This window comes from Choloepus didactylus, chromosome 8 (genome assembly GCF_015220235.1).
Source record: "Choloepus didactylus isolate mChoDid1 chromosome 8, mChoDid1.pri, whole genome shotgun sequence".
In the NCBI taxonomy this organism is placed as follows: Eukaryota; Metazoa; Chordata; class Mammalia; order Pilosa; family Megalonychidae; genus Choloepus; species Choloepus didactylus.
Genome location: NC_051314.1, coordinates 145,775,099 through 145,800,571, shown reverse-complemented (window position 1 = coordinate 145,800,571; position 25,473 = coordinate 145,775,099). Strand labels below are relative to the sequence as shown.

Sequence of the window (25,473 nt, the reverse complement as noted above, 5' to 3'; positions counted from 1 at the left end):
TTTCCCCCCATATACCAGTATATTATTAACTCTTTGTACAAGTGTCATACATTTGTACTAGTTTATGAAAGAACTTACTTGTATATGTAGTGTTAATTTAAAACAATCTCAAGGTTCAGTGTGTTATACAGTCTCATACTTAAACCTCTAGCTTTCCTTCCAGTAATATATATGACTCAAAACCATCTCTTTCAACCAAATTCACCTAAAATTCAGCATTATTACTGTAGTCCCAATAATGAGCTACCCTCACCTCTGTCTGTTTGCAGACATCTTAAGTTCAACCTTGTTAAAAATTCTGTACATGATAAGCAACTGCTCCCTATTCTCTAGCTTCAGTATATCTCTTGGTAACCTGTATTCTGCATTTTATGACTGAGTTTAACGTATACTCATTAGTTCATATTAGTGAAATCATGTAATATCTTTCCCATTTGTATCTGACTTATTTCACTCTGCATTATGTTTCCTATTTAACTCAGCATTATGTCCTCAAGGTTCATCCATGTTGTCATGGGCTTCAGGACTTCATTCCTTCTTCCTGCTGAGTAATATTCCATTGTATGTGTATACCTTATTTTGTTTATCCATTCATTGGTTGATGGACAGTTGGATTTTTTCCATCTTTTGGCAGTTGTGAATAATGTCTTTAAGAATGTCAGTGTACAAATGTCTGTCTGTGTCCCTGCTTTCCAGTCTTCTGGGTATATACCAAATAGCAGAATTCCTGGGTCACAGGGCAACTCAATATTTAGTTTCTCGAGGAACTGCCAAACCATCTTCCACAAGGGTGTACCATTTTACACTCCCACCAGCAGTGAATAAGTGTTCCTAATTCTCCACATCATCCCAAAACTTGTAGTTACCTGTTTGTTTAATAGTGGCCATTCTTATAGGTATGAGATGATGTCTCATTGTGGTTTTGATATGCATTTCCCTTAAAGCTAATGAAGATGAACATCTTTTCATGTGCTTTTTAGCCATTTGAATTTCCTATTTGGAGAAATGTATATTCATATCTTTTGCCATTTCATAATTGTGTTGGTTGTCTTTGTGTTGTTGAGTTGTAGGATTTCTTTATGTATACTGGATATTAAACACTTATGGGATATGTAGTTTCTGAATATTTTTCTCCCATTGAGCAGGCTACCTTTTTACTTTCTTGACAAAGTGCTTTGATGCCCCAAAGAATTCAATTTTGAGGAGATCCCACTTATCTATTTCTTCTTTCATTGCTTGTGCTTTGTGTGTAAGTTCCATGAAATCACCTCCTACCACAATATCTTTGATATTTCCCTACCTTTTCTTCTAAGTGGTTTTGGTCCTAGCTCTAATGTTTTAGGTCTTTGATCCATTTTGTGTTAATTTCTCTATAATTAATGATAGGGATCATCTTTATTGTTTTGGATATGGGTATCCAATTCTTCTAGCAGCATTTGTTGAAAAGGCTGTTCTTTCCCAGTTGAGTGGACATGGTCACCTAGTGAAAAATCAGTTGACAGTATTTTAGAGGGACTATTTCTAAACTCTCAGTTCAAGTCCATTGGACAAGCTAAGTATAGTGTTGCCTATGATCCTGGAATCCCATTACTAGATACATACTTGGAAGAACTGAAAGGAGGGACATGAATAGTCCTTGCACACTGATGCTTATGGTGGCATTATTCATGATTGCCAATGGATGGAGGTGACCCAAGGGTCCATTGACTGATGAGCAGAAGGGCCAACTGTGGTGGAGACATACAATGGAATATTGTGCATCTGCAGAAAGGATTGAAGGCATGAGGCATGCAATGAAGTGCATGAACCTTGAGGACAATATGTGGAGCAAAATAAGCCAGAAACAAAAGGACAAATATTGTATAGTCTCACTAATATGGACTAAATATAATGAGCAAATTCTGAGAATTAAATTTGAGAGCATAGGTTATCAGGAGATAGAAAGAGGGCAAAGATAGGACAATCGATGATTAAGGAATACAGAATGTTCAATAGGTTCATTGTAAAGGTTCAGAAATGAATAGCACAATACTGTATGATGGTAGTGCAATACTGTAAGTGCAATTAAACTGGGTTTTACATGAACTAAAACAAATGTATGCCACCATTACAAGGTGTTAATAATAGGCTTTTATATGGGAAAAAAATGCAGTTAATGTAAACTAAGGTCTCTATTAGTAGCATTGTAATATTTTTTTCATTAACTGTAACAAAGGCACTATACCAAAGCTGAACACTCATAATGGGATATAAGGTATATGGGATTTTTTTCTTTGGAAGAGATGAGAATGTTCACATTGACTGTAGTTGTGAATGCATAACTATCTGCCTATACCAGAAGCCATTGAATGTACATTTAGGATGGATTGCAAGATATATGAATAAAACTTAAAATCAATTGGCCGTAGGTGAGAGAATCTCTGAACTCTCAATTCAATTCAGTTGGTCAGTATATCTCTCATTATGCCAGTACCATGCTGTTTTGATCTTTGTAACTTTGTAATATGCTTTGAGGCCAGGAAGTATGAGACCTCCCACTGCACTGTTTTTTCCCAAGATGATTTTAGCTGTTTGGGGCACCTTGCCTTTCCAAATAAATTTGATTGTTGTAGTTTTTCTGTTTCTGCCAAAGAAGCTGTTGCAATTTTGATTGGTACTGTGTTAAATTTGTAAATCAATTTGCATAGAGTAGTCATCTTAATGACATTTAGCCTTCCAGTCAGTGAACGCGGAATATCTTTCCATTTATTTAGGTTGTCTTTGACTTTTTTTTTTTTTTGCAATGTTTTGTAGCTTTCTGTATGCAAGTCATTTATATCCTTGGTTAAGTTTGATCCTAGATATTTGGTTCTATTAGTTGCTATTGTCAGTGGAATTTTTTTCTTGATACCTGTTTGGATAGCTCATTACTACTGTATAGAAATACCATTGATTTTTATGTGTTGATCTTGTGTCCCGCCACTTTGCTGAATTTGTTTTTAGCTCAGAGTAGCTTTGTTGTGGTTTTTACAGGACTTTCTAAATATAGGATTATAGCATCTTCAAAAAACTAAAGTTTGACTTCTTCCTTTAAAACTTAGATGCCTTTTCTTTTTCTTGCCTAATTGCTGTAGCTAGTATTGCCAGCACAGTGTTGAATAACAGTGGTGACAGTGTGCATCCTTATCTTGTTGCAGATCTTGAGAGAAGGCTTTCAGTCTTTCCCCATTGAGTATTATGATAGCTGTGGAGTTTTCATATATACTCTTTATCATACTGAGTAATTTTCCTTCAATTGCTATTTTTCTAAGTGGTTATTATCAAGAAAGGATGTTGAATTTTGTCACATGCTTTTTCCACATCAATCAAGATGATCCTGTGACTTTTCCCCCTTGATTTGTTGATGTGGTATATTACTTTAACTGATTTCCTTGTGTTGAATCTCCCTTGCATCCCTGGGATAAAACCTACTTGATCATGGTGAATAATTCTTTTAATGTGCTGCTGGATTCAATCTGCAAGTATTTTTTGATGAATTTTCCATCCATAGTCATTAGAGAGATTGGTCTCTGGTTTTCTTTTCTTGTAGTATCTTTGTCTTGTTTTCATAATAGGGTGATGTTAGCCTCATAGACGGAGTCAGGTAGCTTTCCCTCTCCTTCAGTGTTTTTTGGAAGAATTTAAACAGGGTTTGTATTAATTCTTATTGAAATACTTGTTGGAATTCACCCATGAGGCCATGTGTTCCTAGACTTTTCTTTGTTTGGAGATTTTTGATTAGTGATTCAATCTTTTTACATGTGATTGGGTTGTTGAGGTCTTCTAATTCTTCTGGAGTCAGTGTAGAAGAATTAGAATTGTTCATGTGTTTGTAGCAAGTTGTCTCTTTCATCTAAGTTGTCTAGTTGTTGGCATACAGTTTCTCATAGTATTCTCTTATGATCTCTTTTATTCGTGGGTCAGTAGTAATTTTCCCTCCCCATTTCTGATTTTATTTACTTGTATCCTCTTTTTCTTTTCAGTCTAGCCAGTAGTCCATCAATTTATTGATTTTCTCAAGAACTCACTTTTAATTTTGTGATTCTCTCTGGTTGTTTTTTTTTTGTTCTCCATTTCCATTTTATTTTTGCTCTGTCCTTTCCTTCTGCTTGCTTTGGGGTTAGTTTGGCTGTTCTTTTTGTAGTTTTCTCCAAGTGTGCAGTTAAGTCCTTAATTTTTGCTCTTCTTTTTTTTTAATAATAGTGTTTTATTGCAATAAATACCCCTCTCAGCACTGCCTTCCCCGGCTGCATTCTCATACATTTTTAATATGTGGTGTTCTCATTTTCATTTATCTCGAGCTATTTACTGATTTTCTCTTGTAATTTTTTCCATGACTCATTGGTTGTTAAGAGTGTGTTGTTTAGCCTCTGTATATTTGTGAATTATCCAGTCTTTTCACCTGTTACTGACTTCCAGCTTCATTCCATTATGATCAGAGAAAATGCTTTGTTTAATTTTAGTCTTTTTAAATTTATTGAGACCTGCTTTGTGACCCAGTGTATTCGTTAGGGTTCTCTAGGGAAACAGAAACAACAGGGGATATCTGTAAATATAAGATTTTATGAAGGTGTCTCGTGCAACTGTGGGGATGCATGACTCAAAATTCCTTAGGGCAGGATGCACGTGTCCAAATTCCATAGGGTAGGCAGCGAACTGGCAACTCCAACGAAGGTGTTTGATGAACTCCCCAGGAGATGCTGGCTAGCTGAAGAAGAAGTGAAGGTTCTCTCTCTTCTCCCTTAAAACCCTTCAACTGACTGGGTTAAATCCAGCTGATTGAATTCTCATTGTAGAAAACACACCCTTTGTTGATGTAATTAGTCACAGATGCAGTCAGTTGACTGATGATTTAATAAACCAGTCTTCTGGGTTATTAACCAGTCACAAGGCCAGTACTTCCTTGGCCAGACACCTGGGCACCTTCACCTGGCCAAGTTGACATGTGAACCTAATCATCACAGTCCAACCCTTGTCAACTTGGCAGTTATGCACATCACCTTAGAGCATACTTAATCTCTAAGTAGAACACAATAACAGACATATTTTGCCTAACAATACTCAGCTGTACTGTGTACAACCGGAAACGCACTAAATCATTCGAGAATAGGGTACAAGTCCTTGGGTAACATTGACTCTTAAATTTGATTTCCTATAACTTAAATACTGCGAAATGAACAGTACAGCTTACGTCGTATGATAAAGGGATAAGATAGAGAAGTAAACAAATATATTTGCTTTATGGACAAATACAAACATACTCAGGACAAAACAAGGAGGAAATATTCATGCCATCATAGTCCTTGTTTCTGTAACTGGTCACATGATCGTAGTTCATATTTATCACTACTTTCTTCCACTACCCATTGCATGTTCCATTTACCCTCAGCAAGCACTTCAGCTTGCTATGGTTGTTTGCCTGGCGGGGTGATGGAAACCTCATTTCTGAAGTTTCTGGGCCACTGGTAGTCCTGCCTGGATTGGGTTGTTGCAGTTTTCCATTGACTTTAATCATGGCATGGTAGTACTAAGAGATGCCCTAGGGGATCTCCTGTATTCCAGGAAAAGTCTTTTTTTTTTTTTTTTTTTTACCTCCATTGTATAGTTGCAGTGCTGTTTCCCCTTGATAGTCAGGATCAATCACCCCAGCCAGTACAGTAATCCCCTTCCTTGCCTGTTGATTCAGAGGCATGAGAAGCCCAAAGTGGCCAGATGGCAGTCTTAACTTCCACTTCAATGGAATTATTATTGTGTCTCCTGGTGGGAGCACTCCTCCTTTTGGAACTAAGACTTGTAGATTGGCAGAGTTTAAAGTTTCAGGGACAGGAAGTAAAAATTTTCCTGGTGGATCACTAGGAGTGGTAGTGAGTGGAAGTCCATGTTGCTGAGTTCATGCATAACCTCCTCCATCCCTACCACCATGAGCACTTTGTTCATGAACCCATTGGGCAATGTCAGGAGTGACTGGGGAAAGAGGTTGACTGGTATCCTCAGAATGGGTCATCTTATCCACTTGATTATTAAAATCTTCCTCTGCTGAAGTCACCCTCTGGTGAGCATTCACATGGGACACAAATATCTTCAGGTTTTTGGCCTATTCGGAAAGCTCTATCCATATACGTCTTCCCCAGACTTCTTTGTCACCAATTTTCCAATCAGTGCCTTTACTTTAACAGCAGACACCTGCGAGGTTGAGATTTTAGTTTATATTGTAAATTTGCTACTTGTGTAATGAGACTCTGGATCTGGTTTTCAGAAATCTCAAGTCTGCAGCCACAGGAAATAGATTTTATTTCAGGGCACACATAGAAACCTTTACATCTGTCATATGGCATTTAAGTTTCAAATTTGAAGGCTTTAGCTCATCTCTTTCTTTTACAACTTTATTCAGCGTATCTAAGAGCAACCAGCCAACATCATTATACCTCTTTACTCCACAAAACTCTGTTAAGGTGTTAAAAACACTGTCACCCAGAGGCCTTGCTTCATACAGAGTATGATGAGGAGAAATCAAATGGTGATATTTTGTGTATCTCCATTGCCAACTCATGCCATGAACTGTCAGTGCCATCTTGATTATTGGAAATGGATTCATTAGTGCCTTTGAATCTTATCAGAGTAGAAAATCAATTATAAAAGCCCATTTTAAGGTTCTATTTCTTCAGTAACCACCCAACTTCTGGTACCAAGCTGTATTATTTAGAGTTATCCAGGGAAACAGAAACAACAGGAGATACCTGTGAATATAAGATTTTTTAAGTGTCTCATGCAACTGTGGGGATGTACAAGTCCAAATTCCTAGGGCAGGATGCACAAGTCCAAATTCTGTAGGGCAGGCAGCGAACTGACAACTCCAGTGAAGGTGTTCGATGAATTTGCCATGAGAGGCTGGCTAGCTGAAGAAGAAGAAATGAAGGTTCTTTCTCTTCTACCTTAAAAGTCTTCAACTGATTGCATTAAATCTATCTGATTGAATTCTCCCATTATGGAAGACATACCCTTTGTTGATGTAATCAGTCACACATGCAGTCAGTTGACTGATTATTTAATAAACCAGCTTTCTGGTTTATTAACCAGTCACAAATGTCTTTGCAGTAAGGGTTAAGCCAGTACTTGCTTGACCAGATACCTGGGCACCTCTCACTTGGCCAAGTTAACCACATGAAACCTAACCATTACATCCAATAGTGGGTCTGTCTCGGAGATTGAGCTGTGAGCACTTGAGAAGTATGTAGATTCTCCTGTTGTGGAGTGCAGTGTCAATGTCTAAGTCTAGTTCATTTATCATATTATTCAAGATCTGTTTCCTTATTGCTCCTCTGTCGGGATGTTGTATCCATTGATGAGAGTGGTATATTGAAGTCTCCATCTATTATTGTAGAGATGCCTAGTTCTACCTTCAGAGTTGCCAGTGTTTACCTCATGTACCTTGGGGCACCCTCACCAGGTGCATAAATATTTAAGATTGTCCTTTCTTCTTGGTGGATTACTGCTTTTATTAATATATCATTTCTATCTTGGTTTCTGTTAACATTTTTGCATTCAAAGTCTTATTTTTCCACGTATTAGTATAGTTATACCAGGTTTTTGGTAACTGATTGCATGGAATATCTTTTTCCAACTTTTTCACATTCAGCCTATTTGTGTCCTTGTGTCTGAAGTGTCTTTTAGACAGCGTGTAGATGGATTGTGGCCTTTTTTAAAAAAATCTATTCTGCTGGTCTATGTCTTTGACTGGGGAGTGTAATCCATTAGCATTCAGTGCAGTACTTTCTTCAGTCATTTTATCCTTTGCAGTTTATATGTCATTCCTTATTTTTTTCTCTTTTTACCCTTTAGTTACCCTTACTGATATTCTTAATTTCTACACTCTATTCGAAACCTCTCTCTCCTGTGTTTTCCTGTAAGCCTGTACCACTCCATTCCATATTTCTTGTGTAGCTGGTCTCTTGTTAACGAACTCTCTTAGTGTTGGTTTATCTGTGAATATTTTAAACTCTCCCTCAATTTGTTTTAATCATATTTTTAAAATTGTAGTCTATAACATATATACAAAGAAGTGATAACTTTCCAAGTGCAATTTAATAAGTAGGTAGGGAGCAAATTTCAAAGACTGTTATGGGTTACAATTCCACAGTTTCAGTTATTTCCTTATTGTGAAATATATGCAAAAAGGCAATATCTTTCAAAGTATGATTTAACAAGAAGTTATATGGGAAATTACCAAAAATGTTATGAGTTATACAATACCATAGTTTCAGTTATTTCCATATGTTGGAAAAATATATACACAAAGGTGATAGCTTTCAAATTACAATTTCAGTATCTTAAATGTATCACACCACCTTCCTGTGTACCTGTGTGGTTTCTGATGAGAAATCCACACACTTAGTCTTATTGTGATTCATTCATGTGTGATGGATTGCCTTTTCTCTTTGCTGCTTTTAGAAGTCTCTCTTTGTCTTTGGCATTTGGACAGTTTGATTACTACGTGTACTGCAGCAGGTCTATTCAGATTTATTCTGTTTGGGGTATGTTATACTTCTTGGACTTCTAAATTGATGTCTTTCATGAGTTGGGGAATATTTGGGTATTTTTCCTGAAATACTCTTTTTTTTTTTTTTTTACACGTACTTTTTTTTATTAGAGAAGTTGTAGGTTTACAGAAAATACAGAGTTCCCATATGCCATCCCCCCTCCAAATTCTTTTTTTTTTTTTTTTATTAAATTCAGTTTTACTGAAATACATTCACACACCATACAATCATCCATGGTATACAATCCACTGTCCACAATATGATAACATAGTTATGTGTTCATCACCACAATCTATCTCTGAACATTTTCCTTACATCAGAAAGAACCAGAACAAGAATAAAAAATAAAAGTGAAAAAAGAACACCCAAATCATCCCCCCATCCCACCCCATTTGTCCTTTAGTTTTTATCTCCATTTTTCTACTCATCCATACACTAGATAAAGGGGGTGTGATCCACAAGGTCTTCACAATCACACTGTCACCCCTTGTAATCTACATTATTATATAATTGTCTTCAGGAGTCCAGACTGCTGGGTTGGAGTTTGGTAGTTTCAGGTTCAAATACTCTTTTATGCCCCTGTTCCCCTCTCTTCTTTTTCAGGGACACCCATGACATGTATATTCATGTGTTTCATGCTGTCATTCAATTTGCTGAGACCCTGCTCAAATTATTCCATTCTTTTGCCAGCTGTTCTTTTATGTGTAAGATTTCAGATGTCTTATCCTATAGTTTCCTGATCCTTTCTTTTGTCTCTTAAAAACTGCTGTTGTATGTCTTGATGGTTTTTTTTTAATCTCTTCTGTTGTGCCCTTCATTTCCATAAGTTCTGTTTTTTTTTTGTTTTTGTTTTTTTGCGTGTTTCTGGGTTCTTCTTTCTGCTCACCCAGTGTCTTTGTATCCTTCATCTCTCTTGCCATATTTTTCCTTCATTGCTTCAACTCCTGTATCTCAACTGAAGTTTTGGTTTCTTCTCTTTACTGGGCCAAATCTTCATGTTTCTTAGTGAGACTTGTGATTTTCATTGGTGTCTAGGCATCTGATTTTCTTTATTAGTTTATTTTGGAGGCCATTTTCTCTTTATTGCCTAGTGTTTTCTTGTTGCAGGGCTTTGTGCTGTAACTCTTCTTTGACACTTATTTCACCTTTTTCTAGACCTCTAGAGTAGCTCGTATTTAACTGATCATAAATTTTCTAGCTCTTTTTAAACTGATTGTTGCCCTGCATATATGGAACGGTTTTTGAGATTGCTCTATTTGTGCAATTATTTCATCCCCAGGAGAAAGCTTCCTCTTTCAGGAGTGTTAATCTGTTCTGTTAGTTTTTGATTTGCCTCTGTATTTTTTTTTTTTAACAGCAAATTTTACTGACATATATTCATATGCCATATAATCCATCCAAAGTATACATTCAGTGTCTCACATTATCATCACCTAGTTGTGCAGTCATCATCACATGCAATTTTAGACCATTTTCATTACTCCAAAAAGAGAAATAACAAATAGACATAAAAAAGGAAAACCCAGAACATTGTATACCCATTATCCCCCCCATTATTGACCCTAGTATTGGTCTGGTACATTTGATACTGTTGATGAAAGAATATTAAGATAATTGCTGTTAACTACAGTCTGTAGTGGTATATGGTGTGTGTGTGTGTATGTATATATATATATATATGGTATATGCCATATACCACTCTATTAACCCATATACCACTCTGTCCCCCCTATTATTAACCCATAATATTGGTGTGCTCCATGTGTTACTATTCATGAAAGAATGTTAACATATTACTCTTAAGTATAGTCCTTAGTTTGTAATAGGTACCTTTTTCCCATATACTACTCTGTTATTAACTCTTAGTACAAGTGTTGTACATTTGTACTAGTTCAAGAATTTCATCCTTCAACACAGTCTTTCAACTCTTCACCTAGAGATATGCTTGAGCAGACATGTACTCTCTGGTAAAAGCTGGTGAGTAAATATTCAGAAGATTTATGAAACAGTTGTCTTTTTTTTTTTTAATTAAATTCAGTTTTATTGAAATACATTCACACACCATATAATCATCCATGGTATACAATCCACTGTCCACAGTATGATAACATAGTTATGCGTTCATCACCACAGTCTATCTCTGAACATTTTCCTTACATCAGAAAGAACCAGAACAAGAATAAAAAATGAAAGTGAAAAAAGAACACCCAAATCCTCCCCCATCCCACCCCATTTGTCCTTTAGTTTTATCCCCATTTTTCTACTCATCCATACACTAGATAAAGGGGGTGTGATCCACAAGGTGAGACAGTTGTCTTTTAACATTTGGTAGTTGAAATTGGCCATAGTCTAGGTATATGCATATAGGCACTATGGAAATCAGCAAGTGCTGTAAATCCAGGTTTTTCATTTGTGTGTTTTCTAGTGCTGAAATGTTTCAGAGGCTGGATTACTAGCATATCATTCCATATACTCTTGACCCCAATGGTTTCCTCCCCAATAAGACAAAAAATACGTGGTTACTTGCCAACAGTTAGTGTTATCAAGAGATTACACTACTCTCTGCCATTCATTAATATAATAGTAAGAATGAGTTGGTGAAAAATAAATTAGAAAACTGTTATCAAATAGCACTTCACAGTACAGTTACAATAATAAAAGTAAAAATTTTGCTTTAAAAGATGAAGGGAAAATTGAGTTGGCAGAATGCTAAAACTTAAAGGAAAAGCAAATAAAGCCACCTCAGAGAAGATGACTGTGCCAGTTTGAGACTGTTGTGTATCCCAGGAATGACTGTTCTTTTGATCCACTCTTGTGTGGGCTGATTTACTGTGGGTGGGATCTTTTGATTGGGTTGTTTCCATGGAGATTTGACCCACCCAATTGTTGGTGGGACCGTTTGATTAGATTATTTCCATGGAGGTGTGACCATGCCCATTCAAGGTGGGTCTTAATTAGTTTACTGGCATCTTCTGTGAGAGGATAAAAGGCAGAAATGTTTTGTTGAGAGAGATGCTTAGAGAGAAAATACCCAGAGTCAACACAGACCCAGATGTTTGGAGATGCTAAGCTAAGAGAAGAAACCCAGAGTTTGCCCTGGAAAAGCTAAGTTAGATCCCACACGTGTTTAAGGAGATAGCCACTGGAATCAAAAGCTGAAAGCAATGCAACCTAGGAGCAGAGGACCAGCAGATGTCAGCTGCATGCCTTCTCAGCTGACAGAGGTGTTCTGGATGCCATTGGCCTTTCTTCAGTGAAGGTATTCTCTTGTTGATGCCTTAGTATGGGAACTTTTATGGCCTTAGAACTGTAAATTTGTAACCTAATAAATCCCTTTTATAAAACCCAATTCATTTCTGGTATTTTGCATGTCGTTAACTTTAGCAAACTAGAACAAGGACCGTTCGCATATAAAAGAAATAAGACTGGTAAAATTAATTTGCATACATGAAGGACAAACTTGAAAATTAGTGAAAGGAAATGAAGTAAAAACTTTTTAAATAGTAGAGAGAAACTGAAGGCTATTGAAGACAGAACCACAACGGATAAAATTAATGTTACTAGTAAAGATAATGAAGTGAATGGTATGACAAAAATAATTTTATGATTTAATTCAGTAAAACTTAATTTCAGAGTTTGTGAAAGCTCAATCTGTGTAGTGGTAAACCAATATAAAACAATAAAAATGAATAATTCCAACTCACATTGTAATTTAAAGATAAATACTATTTAAGCATCAGAACAAAATACTCAAGCAAAATATGGGAAAATTCAGTCAGCAGCATGAGCTGTTGTAGAATGCATACAAAGCTTTCAGTGAAAGCAATTGTGACACTCAGAAACTTACAAGGTAGTAAATTCTGCCTCAGATATCACAGCAAGAGATGGACTTAGAGAAAACCTTTGTGTAAGTGTAACGTATAGATGAATTAAAAATAATTTAAATTCTTAAATGCAGCCATTGACAGGGACACATATTAAACTCATTTAATAACAAAATTCTAGATGGAGTCAATAGAAATGCTGTTAGGAAATGAAGATCAGGTGTATTACAAACAAGGTGCCTTCACAGTTAATATTGAGGAGAAGTTAAAGAAGGTGTTTAATGCTTCCAAATCACTAATTCATCCATTCATTGAAAAATCTACTATATACATATATAATATTCTCACCACAGCTTGTGTAGTGACTTATGTCCTTGGTGTCATTAGGATGGGTAAGTGCACAGATTAGTTTCTTCATAGTAGCCACTATGGAGTAGGCATTTTGTTACCTGATTTTGGCCTTAACATGTAAGTGCACTCCTTGCCATGCAGAGGCAGGCCTGTGGTTGTCCAGCCCTTGCTTGACTTTGTCGACACATTGGCTTGGTGCTGTGGTATGATATTAGGGACCTCTTTGTTTCCACACAACAAAATGATGTGCTCAAAAGGTCTGTCAACAAAAGTCTAATATCTGATACTCATTTGATTGTCATTTGTCTTCCTTTATGTTCAAAAATGCAGTGGGGAAAAGAGATGATATTGAGTGTGTCCTCTCAAATCCCAACACCAATATGGGCTAGGCACCAGTACAGGCACTAGAGACTTAAATAGAATAGCTAAACAAAAGAAATATTCTTGCTTCTTACCTTATAGCAATATAGAGAAATGCAGAGATTGGCCTTGGAATAACAGAAAATAGCTTTAGTATGAAGAAGGTACTGAATTTAAACAAATATATCTTCCAGTAAATACTATAAATGGTAAACCTACCATCTCAGACTGAATGAAATATCAAATCCCATCCTTTCCTGATGTACAGCATCAAATATATCCATAGAAATTCAGTAACAGTGAAAGTAGAATGAATTCAAGGCTTTATTGCAAAGCTGCCATGGCCCAGCAGCCTATGCTCTCCAGCCAGTACCCAAGACCTTCAGTGTCACTGCCATCACAGGACCACCTACAACATGGCTTGGGTTCAGACTGTGCCACAACATCCAGGGAGATGTGGGTCCTCGGAGTCTCTTTAGTGCTGGAGCTCAAGCTATGGGGAACCTTGTGGTGATGGAGGAACAGAACCTCTGGATGAACTCTTCTCTTGGAAGCTTTGCTATTTTGCAGAGTTGAACAGTATTCCTTATTAATATCTGTCAGCATAATCATTATATCATTTTACTCTGGTGGCAGGGAGTCAGCCCTGGAATTTTATCTTGGAAAAGGACCTGGACTCTTTCAGTGGCTTCCAGACAACCAGAACTGCTTCCTCTTGAGCCTAATTGGCCTCTACGCAAGATATCCCTACCCATTACAACATCCCTCTGGGCATTCAGCTGTGATGATACATCTAGGGCCCTATGCCCATGGCTCCTCCTCCATTAAATTTGGGCAACTATCTTTGGAAGCCAGTGAGACTAGGGCACAAGTATCAGTACCTCACCAAGGTGGGGAATGAAGAGGCCAGTGTGTTTTCCCCTCCCATGACCCTATCACTGACTATTCATAGTATGTATGTGTTCCCAATGGTGAAGGCTAAAGCTGCCAAAGGGTATCATAAATTCTCCCATCTCCAAAAGATCCAGGAAAGCATTCAGCATTTTGAGGAACAAGCAGGGCTGAGAGATGCTGGGTGCACACCCCACAAGGGCTTTACCACTAAAAGCACCAAATACCTTTGAATGGCAGATGCACTCCACAAACTAAAGCTTCAGACTGGAGAGACAATAAAAAAAGAAAAGCAACTGGCATCAGCCTAGTTTCTGCCAAGAAATACTACCTACTCTTCTCTTAAGCAGAAACCAGAGGCTGATACAGTTCTGGTTCTTCCACAGCTTTATCTGGATGAAATTCTAGCACCATAGAATCTGGAATTGGGGATTAGGACAAAAACTCATAAAAATGAGCATCTTTGGACCAAGATTCCTCTAGAAGTCTAATTCAGGGGGATTTGGTACCCAGACCTCTACAGGAGTTCAGAAAGCTCTCTCCAGTAGAACTGATCCATGTCCAGGGCACTGAAATAGCTGAGGATCCAGCAGTCTTCAAGCTGTGCAAGGTGGTTATGTAACGGAAAGAAAAAAAAAAACAATTAGCACAGACTCATGATGGCAAACCACATGGTTTAAATGTGTGTATGCCTGTTGGGTTCTAAAGTATTTTCTGTTCCAGGGACTCTGGATAGATGGTGTCATGCTCCCGACTCCCTTTTCACCTTGACTCTGATAAACTAAAGGTATATTTTATAAAAACCTGTTAAATTGAGGGTAGAGCTAGAGACATATTTGGCTTTTGAGAAACATTAGTGCGAAGCTTGCCTTTATTATGTGGAAGAAGCCATTTTGTACTGCTTTAGTTCAAAGTTAGACTAATCTTAGCATTGGTGCATTGGGAACTTCATTACCTAGTTTTGCATCATTTGCCTTAGACAAGAACTTTTGCTTACTAGGTAAATAATGTTTGTGATGTTCTAAAGGCTTCTTGATTCCTTTACCACTAGCAACATGTACATTAACAAATCATAGAGTAATGGTGTTCCCTGGCTACTTCAAATGACCTTGGACTTCTTGACACTGTTCTGGAACATGCTCTGGCCTTGTCAGTGAGAGGTCTTAAGATCTCTTTGAGATCAAGGTACAGTTAAAAGCCAGACTTGCCAGGGATCCCTCTTCCCATGCTATAACTGCACTCTTTTGTGATAGTCCTAATGAGTCAGTGTGTCCTGCATCCAGTGCTTCATGCATTACTTCTTGGGCCTGCACTGTTGGAGGGATGCTTGTCTTATGTGTCACACAGAACAAACACTAATCTTGCATATCCTTCTTTTCCCTTGAAAGTGATATCAGTTTCACTCCAATTTTTTTTTTAAACTTTATAAGGGAAAAAATTCAGTGTACTAGTTCATATAGATAAAAAGATACTAAATTTTTGAAGCAAAGAAGGTGGTTACCACAGTTAGATTATATTCTTGAAATTTGTGTGAAACTATTTTCACTGGATTTTTATTTCCTTGCCCAGGACCAGAAACTGTTTTTTCTGGGTCATAGAGGAAATTAAGATTTTGCTGTATGAAAACATTTTCCCCCATAATGAGCCTCATACCTTTAAAAACATATATAATTTGCTCATGAAAGGAAAGAGGGAAACTGCCTTTTCATTTCTCTTTAGTGTGAACATTTTCAGTCATTGTCTTGAAACCTGTGCCAAATTCCTGCCATTTTGTGTTTTGGATATTGTCTTGTTTACATAAGGAGCTGACTTTTCCGTAGGGAGATCTGGGAGTCCAAAACGATCAGAACATGTAATTAATTTGTGTCTTCTCTGTGTTAACAGACCCCCTCAAAAAAAAAAAAGAATATCCACAGGAAATTGTTTGGATCTGAGCACTTTCTTAAGTAATTTATGAATTGGTACCATCCAATCCATAAAATGGAGGAGAGGTCTGAAGAGCAAGAACAAGGTTTATACAGGCAGAACAAGGAAGTCTTAAGGAAAATAATCTTACTGGTTGGTACAGGAAAGTTTTCCTTGACTTAGCCTTGAGTTAGAGGAACTAAGCTACAGAACAAAATGGGGGCTGGCGATTATGATTGGGTGTTCACAGATTTCAGGACCTGTGAGAACAGGCACTTAAAAGAAGTAGGACTTTAGTTAAGTTTCAGATTGCTGAATAGGGCTTAGCATGACGTTCTCCATCTCGGGCTTACTTAATATATTTAACGGTTTCCTCCATTTTGATCTGGCTGTCAGCCATTGACATCTGTGATCAGAATTTTTGATATTGAGCATAACTCTAAATTACTGCCTAAAATCTTGGAGTTATAATTGCATGTTCTTTGATGTTGAGCTCAAATGTGGTCATGACGTCAATTTTTCCGTGTTCATCTCTTTTTTTGTCATTGCAGGCATAAAGAAAGCATTTGCTGGTTCACAAGCAGCTGCGTACCCCCATTTAATACTCTGGAGAGAAAACTGCACCAGGGAGACTATAACTGGTACTATGAGTTGTAAAATGCCCAAGTACCCATTTCTTAATATGTTCCTAAGCACAGGTCCCATGATTTAAACTGCTGATATCAAAGTGATTTAAAAATCACTCTGAGGATGACCTTATCTGTTTGAGTCATGTGGTTTGTTTAATTATTTTATGCATTTTTGTCTCAACTTTCCCAGAGGTGTTTTCCCAAGTACAAGAAGTGGTGTTGGCAATGGCAAAAATGCCTCCTTGTTTAGCTAGTAAGTAGTCAGGGACAACAATGCTATTGTCTAAAACAAGATTAGCTAGTGAATCTAATGACTGTTCCTTTGGAGCTATAGCTCTAGCTGTAGATTCAACAAGTTCTATTGTGATTGATAGATTTCTAATCATGTTTTCATGATTACCCAAGCCAAAGTAACAACATTCTGCCAAAAGAGGCAAACCCAGAATCATGAACTCACTGAGTAATTTCCATTTTTTTTTTTCTAAGAATATGGATTGAGGCGAGTAGTCCAGTGAGAAATTCCAGATTGATTATAAACTCCTCAGGGGTCAGGGAGGAGAACAAGTGCATGTTGTCCAGATGTTTACCAGCTATTAAGGCAATTTAGTGCCCCAGCAAATACATTATCAAAGTCTCCTCAAATAAAAAGCCTGGCGGAACAGTGTAACTCCAGCCAAGGTGATGCTGTTTATAGCCCACTACTATGAATACTATCATTTGCCCTTAGTAACCAAGGGTCTGTGATATTGGGAATACACATAAGCAGTTAGTGAAAATTTGTGTTGTGAATCTTTTGCATAGTCACGGTCTTCAATCTGGAAGTGGGCATGCATTTTTTTTTTTCCTTAAACTTTTTATTTTGAAATAATCTCAAACTTACAAGACAGTTTCAAAAATAATATAAAATCCGTACAGAGAACTCCAACATACCTGCCCCATTCCCAAATTTAACTTTTGACCACATTTGCTCGCTCTGTCATCTATCTGTCTATCTGTCTGTCTGTCTTCTGAACATTTGAGAGTAGTTTGTATACATCAAGCTTCTTGAACCCATAATATTTCCATGTACGTATTCTAAAAACAAAGATATTCACTTATGTAATCACATAAGTACAGTTATCAAGTTCAAGAAATTTAACATTGACATAAAGCTTACAGTCTGAATTCCAATTCTTTTCATGTCCCAGGAATGTCCCTTTGAACCTTTTTTCCTCCATTACTGGATTCAGTCCAGGATCATGTATTGCATTTAATTGTCATTGTTTAGTTGCCTTTTTTTTTTTTCACCACCATCCATTACCAGAACTTTCTCATCTCTCCAATCAGAAACCGTATATACATTATACATTAGCTTCCCGTTCCTCCTCCCTCCTCTCCTTGGGTAATGTGGTCTCTGTTTTTTGTTTCTGTGAGTTTTCATGTAAGTGAAATCATACAATATCTGTCCTTTTGGGCCTGACTTATTTCACTCAACATGATGTCTTCAAGATTCATCCATGTGGTGGCATATATCAAAACTTCCTTCTTCTTTAAGACTAAGTAATGTTCCACTGTATGTATATACTACATTTTGTTTATCCATTCATCTACAGATGGACATTTGGGTTGCTGCCACCTTTTGGCAATGGTGAATAATGCTGCTGTGAGCATTGGTGTACAAATATCTGACCAAGTCCCTACTTTCAGTTCTTTTGAGTATATACCTAGAAGTGAGATTGATGGATCTTATGGTAGTTTCCATAGGTGCTGCACCATTTTACATTCCCAACAATGATGTACAAGGGTTCCTGTTTCTCTGCATCCTGACTAGCACTTGTTTCTTTCTATTTTTTAAAAATAATAACCATTCTCGTGGGTGTGAGGTGACAATGCTTTTTTTTTTTTTTTTTTTTTTTTAAAGCAACCAGTACATCCTAGCACATTAGTGTCAACTAATGATTTTCCTCTTAGCCTCTTCTTCCTCTACCACCTCTTAAAAGTTGGGTTTTCCAGGATTCTCTTCCAACCCTCTACTCACTTTTGGGTCCTCCTTGGTTGATGTTCGCTCCCAGGCCTCTCCTCCCAGCCGCATATACCACAGACAACTGTCTTGAGCTGCAGTTGAGAAATACTGCCAACTCAACAAGTCCAAATCTATCTTCTACCAATCTATTTTCTAGCCTTCAGCATTTCAAATTCACTTTAAATGCAACAAAGATTTTTTGTGGCAGGTACTGTTAGGCATTGTTCAAATAGTTACTCCTCTTGTGTTTCTTTTACCAATGAATGGAATGAATGGCACCATAATCACACAGAAACCTGGGAGCCCTTGTTGGCTCCTCCCTCTCTCTCAACCTATCCCACATAGAAGGGTTATCCTATTGATTTGACCTCTGTGGCGTGTCTGCTTTGTGTACGTGTGTGTGTGCATGTGTATTTTAAGATGGTTTTATTCACACACCATGTATTCCCTCCTAAGTAAACAATCAATGGGTCCCTGTATAATCACATAGTTATGCATTCATCACCACTATCTATATGACATTTCCATTTCTTCCACAAAAAAGAGAGGAAGAGGTGAAAAAAGAAAATGAAAAAAAAAAAAAAGACAGCTAAAAAGCAACAAAAGAAAAAATAAAATTAAAATAAAATCAAATAAAAAAAGTCAGATAACACCATCAAGAATCTCATACCTCTCCCTTATATTCCCCTTTTACAGACAGTTAGCTTTGGTATATTGCCTTTGTTACAGTTAATGGAAGCATATTACAATGTTACTGTTAGCTATACATTCTAGTTTGCATTGATTGTATTTTTTCCCCAATACTATTCCATTTTCATCATCTCACAAAGTTGACGTTCATTTGTTCTGCCTCATGTAAAAACATTCTTATATTTGTACATTTAATCACCATCATTGACCACTGTAGGTTTCACTAAGTTACACCGTCCTAGTTTGTATCTTCTGTCTTTCTTTCTGGTGTCCTACATGCCCTTAATCTTCCTCTATCAAGTGTGCTCATAGTCAGCTTTGTTCCGTGTACTTAAAACATTGTGCTACCATCACCCAGTATTGTGTCATCCATTTCTGGATCTATACAATCAATCCTCTTGAACATTCTGTACTCTTTCAGCATCAAATGCCTGATTTTTACCTTCTTTCTGTCTCCTGGTGTCTTCATTTCTACACTCTTCTCTAAATCTCTCTCTCCTGTCTTTTCCTATCTATCTGTAGCACTCCCTTTAGTATTTCTTGTAGAGGAGGTCTTCTGTTCATGAACTATTTCAGTATCTGTTTATCTGTAAATATTTTAAACTCCCTCATTTTTGAGGGACAGTTTTGCTGGATATAGGATTCTTGGTTGGCAGTTTTTCTCTTTCAGTATCTTAAATATGTCATACCACTGTCTTATCGCTCAGTATCTTAAATATGTCATACCACTGTCTTATCGCCTCCATGGTTTCTACTGAGAAATCTGCACTTAGTATGTTGAGCTTCTTTTGTATGTGATGCATTGCTTTTTTCTCTTGCTGCTTTCAGAATTCTCTTTGTCTTTGATATTTGACAATCTGATTAGTGTCTTGGAGTAGGTCTATTTGGATCAGTTCTGTTTGGGGTACGCTGTGTTTCTTGAACCTGTAATTTTATGTCTTCCGTAAGAGTTGGGAAGTTGTCATTGATTATTTTCTCTATTATTCTTTCTGTCCCTTTTCCCTTCGTTTCTTCTGGGAAACCTGTAACACATATATTTGTGCAATTCATGTTGTCATTCAGTTCCCTGAGCCCCTGCTCATATTTTTCGTTGTTTTCCCTATCTGTTCTTTTGTGTGTAGGATTTCAGATGTTCTGTCCTCCAGTTCGGTAATCCTTTCTTCTGCCTCGCAAAGTCTGCTGTTGTATGTCTCCATTGTGTTTTTCATTTCTTCTATTGTGCCTTTTTTTTTCAAGCTTACAAATTCTTCCTTATGATCTCCCAGTGTCATCTTTATATCTTTCATCTCTTTTGTCATATTTTCTTTCAACTTGTTGATTTGATTTAGATTTGTTTGAACATCCTTAATCAGTTGTTTCACTTCTTGAATTTCAGTTGAGGTGTTTGTTCCTTTCACTAGGCCATATCTTCGTGTTTCCTGGAATGGCTCATGATTTTTTGCTGTCCAGGCATCTGATTTTCTTCATTAGTTTATTCTGGAGGTGGTTTTCTCTCTTTTGCCTTGGGTTTTCTTGTTGGTTTTCTTGTATCTCTATATTTCTTTGTTTCTCTCACCAGTTGTCAGATTGGCTCGGCCCCCTAGTCTTCCCCCCAGATCAGGCAGGCCCCGTGGCTTGCACACAAGTCACTGTGCACTCCAGCCAGTACGCTGTATATGGTTATACATATCTGCTGGCTTTGTGTGGTTCTCTGTTTCCCTTGCACTTTCTGGACTGTCCAGCAGACGGCGCTGTTTGGTAACTTAATTGTGTTCAGAGCTGCTTTGCCTCCAAGCACAGGGTGCATACAGGTGAGATGGAACTGCAGGATTCCTATGCCCTCACTTTGCCTGGCCAAAATCTGGCTCGATGTGAGGCTTTACCTGTGATCCAGTACTCATTCAGTTGACCCATTGCTTTAGCCATCCTCAAGGCCAGGAAATGGCTGCTGGCTGCTGCTTTCCTCAGGGTGGGGGAAGGGTTTTCAGACACAGGGCTGGAAACAACAGCCTCTGTCCATGTTTTCCCAGTCTCTTTGTCCCTCACTTATCTGGGCCTTGAAATGTCCTCCCCTGTCCCCTGGGTCTTCAGAGAGTGGGAGGAAAGTCTCACTGTTGTGAGAGATTTAAAAATTTGTGCTCCTGGTGGGAGGGTTCCTGTCTGCTGATTCGATGCCTTTCCCACACGGAGACTGAGTGAGGGGGAGGGGAGAGGGCTAGCTGGTCTGGGATGGAAGATTCCTACCTGATATTTCTTCTCTTTCTTCAGTTTGGCATCTGCAGGGCCTTTCTCCAGTCTGTATCCTCCTCCAGGGTTTCACACAATGCAGAATTGTCCCTTTTTTTCATTGAATCTTTGGAAAGGAGTTTTCAGTTGCTGTTTAAGTCACCATGTTGATGATGTCACTGGCATGCATTTAAAAAAAAAATTTTTTTTTATTGTGATTGTTCACATACCATACAACTATGCAAAGATCCAAAGTGTACAATCAGTTGCCCACGGCACCACCATACAGTTGTGCATCCATCAACACAATTTTTTTTTCAATTTTTAGAACATTTTCACTACTCCAGAAAAGAAATCAAGACGAAAAAAAAAGGAAACTCAGATCCTTCCATACCTCTAACCATGCTCCCCTCCATTATTGATTCAGCTTTGGTATAGTACATTTGTTACTGTTGATGAAAGAATGTTAAAATACTAACTGTAGTATATAGTCTGCAATAGGTATATGTTTTTTCCCTATATGCCTCTCTATTATTAATTTCTAGTTATAGTGACATACATTAGTTCTAGTTCGTGAGAGAGATTTCTAATATTTGTATAGTTAATCACAGTCATTGTCCAGTGCAAGAGTTACTGTTTTATACATTCCCATCTTTTAACCTCCAACTTTCCTTCTGGTGACATGCGTGACTCTGAGCTTACCCTTTCTACCACCTTCACACATCTTTCAGCACTATTAGTTATTTTCACAACATGCTACCATCACCCCTGTCCATTTCCAAACATTTAAGTTCACCCTAGTTGAACATTCTGCTCATATTAAGCAACTGCTCCCCATTCTTTAGCCTCATTTCTATATCCTGGTAAGTTATATTTCATGTCTATGAATTTACATATTATAATAGTGCATATCAGTGAGACCCTTCAATATTTGCCTTTATTGTGTCTGTTTTATTTCACTCAATATAGTGCCCTCAGGGTTTCTTCATCAACCCATTTCTTTCTTTTTTTTTTTTTTAAATCTTCGTTTTATTGAGATATATTCACATACCACGCAGTCATACAAAACAAATCGTACATTCGATTGTTCACAGTACCATTACATAGTTGTGCATTCATCGCCTAAATCAATCCCTGACACCTTCATTAGCACACACACAAAAATAACAAGAGTAATAATTAAAGTGAAAAAGAGCAATTAAAGTAAAAAAGAACACTGAGTACCTTTGTCTGTTTGTTAGTTTGTTTCCTTCCCCTATTTTTCTACTCATCCATCCATAAACTAGACAAAGGGGAGTGTGGTCCTTATGGCTTTCCCAATCCCATTGTCACCCCTCATAAGCTACATTTTTATACAACTGTCTTCGAGATTCATGGGTTCTGGGTTGTAGTTTGATAGTTTCAGGTATCTACCACCAGCTACCCCAATTCTTCAGAACCTAAAAAGGGTTGTCTAAAGTGTGCGTAAGAGTGCCCACCAGAGTGACCTCTCGGCTCTTTTTGGAATCTCTCTGCCACTGAAGCTTATTTCATTTCCTTTCACATCCCCCTTTTGGTCAAGAAGATGTTCTCCATCCCATGATGCCGGGTCTACATTCCTCCCCAGGAGTCATATTCCACATTGCCAGGGAGATTCACTCCCCTGGGTGTCTGATCCCATGTAGGGGGGAGGGCAGTGATTTCACCTTTCAAGTTGGCTTAGCTAGAGAGACAGGGCCACATCTGAGCAACAAAGAGGCATTCGGGAGGAGGCTCTTTGGCACACTTGTAGGGAGGCGTAGCCTCTCCTTTGCAGCAACAGTCTTCCCAAGCAACCCATTTCTTTTAAGGCAGTTTTGTTCACACACTATACATTCTGTCCTAAGTAAACAATCGTCGTTTCCCCGTGTAGTCACGTATTTATGTATTGAGCACCATTGCCACTCTCTATATAAAGACATCTCCATTTCTTCCACGAAGACAGAGGAAGAGTCAAAGAAGGCAGAGAGAAAAACAAACGAAAAAGAAACACAAAACTTGATAGCTACAAAGCTACCGAAGGAAAGATAGCATTAACCTAAAGTAGAATAAAGAGTCAGACAACATCACCAATGCCAGGAGTCCCATACCCTTCCTCTATTCCTTCCCCCTCCCCCACGATATGCATTTAGCTTTGGTATATTGCCCTTGTTATATTAAAGGAAGCATAATACAGTGTTTCTGTTAATTCTAGCCTCTAGTTTGCATTGATTGTATTTTACCCCCAATCCCACCCTATTTTTAACACTTGGCAATGTTGACATTCATTTGTTCTACCTCATGTAAAAACATATTTGTACCTTTTATTACAGTCATTGAGCACCCTAGGTTTCCGAGTTACACAGTCTTTATCATTCGTCTTTTGTTCTGATATCCCACATGGTCCCAGCCTTCCTCTTTCAACCATATTCACAGTCATCTTTGTTCAGTGTACTTACATTGCTGTGCTGCTATCTCCAAAAATTGTTTTCCAAACCTCTCACTCCTGTCTTTTCCTTTCTGTGTGCAGTGCTTCTTTTAGTGTTTCTTGTAGAATAGGTATCTTGTTCACAAACTGTCATTGTCTGTTTGTCAGAGAATATTTTAAGCTCTCCCTCATATCTGAAGGATAGTTTTGCCAGATACAGGATTCTTGGTTGGTGTTTTTTTCTCTTGCAGTATCTTAAATATATCACCCAGTTCCTTCTTGCCTCCATGGTTTCTATTGAGAAATCCTCCACACATAGTCTTATCAGGCTTCCTTTGTATGTGATAGATTGCTTTTCTCTTGCTACTTTCAGGATTCTCTATCTTTGACATTTGATAATCTGATTATTAAGTGTCTTGGGTTAGGCCTATTCATATCTATTCTGTTTGGGATATGCTGCACTTCTTGAATCCGTAATTTTATGTCTTTCATAAGAGATGGGAAATTTTCATTGATTATTTCCTCTATTATTGCTTTTTTCCCTTCTCTTCTCCTTCTGGGACACCAATGACACGTAAATTGTTGCTTTTCTTTTTGTCTTTATGTTCCCGGAGGTGTTGCTTGTATTTGTCCATTCTTTTCTCTGTCTTTTTTTGTGTGCCTTGTTCTCCAGTTCCTGAGTGTTTTCTTCAGCCTCTTGAGATCTGCTGTTGTATGTTTCCATTGTGTCTTTCATCTCTTATGTTGTGCCTTTCATTTCCATAGATTCTGCCAGTTGGTTTTTCGAACTTTCAATTTCTACCTTATGTATGTCCTGTGTTTTCATTATGTGGTTCAGCTCTTTCACCATATCTTCCCTGAACTTTTTGAATTACCTTCTTATTAGTTGTTTCAGTTCCTGTATCTCAGTTGAACTGTTAAGTTTGCTCCTTTGACTGGGCCATAACTTCATTTTTCTTAGTGTAGGTTGTAGTTTTCTGTTGTCTAGGCATGGTTTCCTTGGTTACCCCAATCAGGTTTTCACATACCAGAATGGGCTCAGGTCCCAGAAGGAAGAAATATTCAGTGTCCCGTTTCCCTGAGGGTGTGTCTTAGAAAATTGGTACACCCTGTGATGCCTCAGGTGACTGTGCTTTTCTGCCCAGTAGGTGGCACCTGTCAGCCTGTAATTGCAGGCTGGTATAAGGAGGTATGGCTGTTTTCCCCCAGGCTCTAGGGTCTGGTTCTGAATGGAAGGCAGGTAGTAGAGCTGGGCCCCACTCCTTTCCTCTTAGAGAAGATAGACCTCCTAGGGGGCAGTCATTAGCATTTCAGTGGTCTCTCTTTGCCTGTGCTATCTCCACCCCATCTGGGTCAGAGCCCTGGGAACTGAAAATGTCTCAGGCTTTCTCCACTGTGCTGAAAAAGGAACAGAAAGTCCCCTTCAGAGCTAGTCTGTGGCAGCCGTCCAGCTCTGCAAGGTCAGTCATCACCCGAAGCCTCTGTCTGCTTGTTGGGGATTCGTAGCTCATAGTGAGCAATTCACACTCGCTAATTAAAACCCCATTTGGAGCTCAGCTGAGCTATATTCACCTGTTGGGAGAGAGCTTCTCTCTAACACCATGAGGCTTTGCAGCTCGGGCTGTTGGGGGAGAGG

At 38.0% G+C, this 25,473-nt stretch overlaps 1 protein-coding gene across 10 annotated transcripts in view; it reads left to right on the top strand.

Moving 5' to 3' along the window:
* The window catches only part of LOC119541431 (zinc finger protein 596-like), a 101,877-nt gene that overhangs the window by 2,706 nt on the left and 73,698 nt on the right, over positions 1–25,473 (top strand). For 3 of the 10 annotated variants that reach the window (XM_037845403.1, XM_037845392.1, XM_037845395.1), the window contains exons 2-3: positions 14,705–14,768; positions 16,438–16,527. The exons of 5 other annotated variants lie outside the window; for them this stretch is intronic. The gene's annotated coding sequence lies outside the window, so the exon portion shown is untranslated. The remainder of the gene's footprint in view (positions 1–14,704; positions 14,769–16,437; positions 16,528–25,473) is intronic. 2 more of the 10 variants (XM_037845393.1, XM_037845396.1) reach the window with 1 other exon arrangement.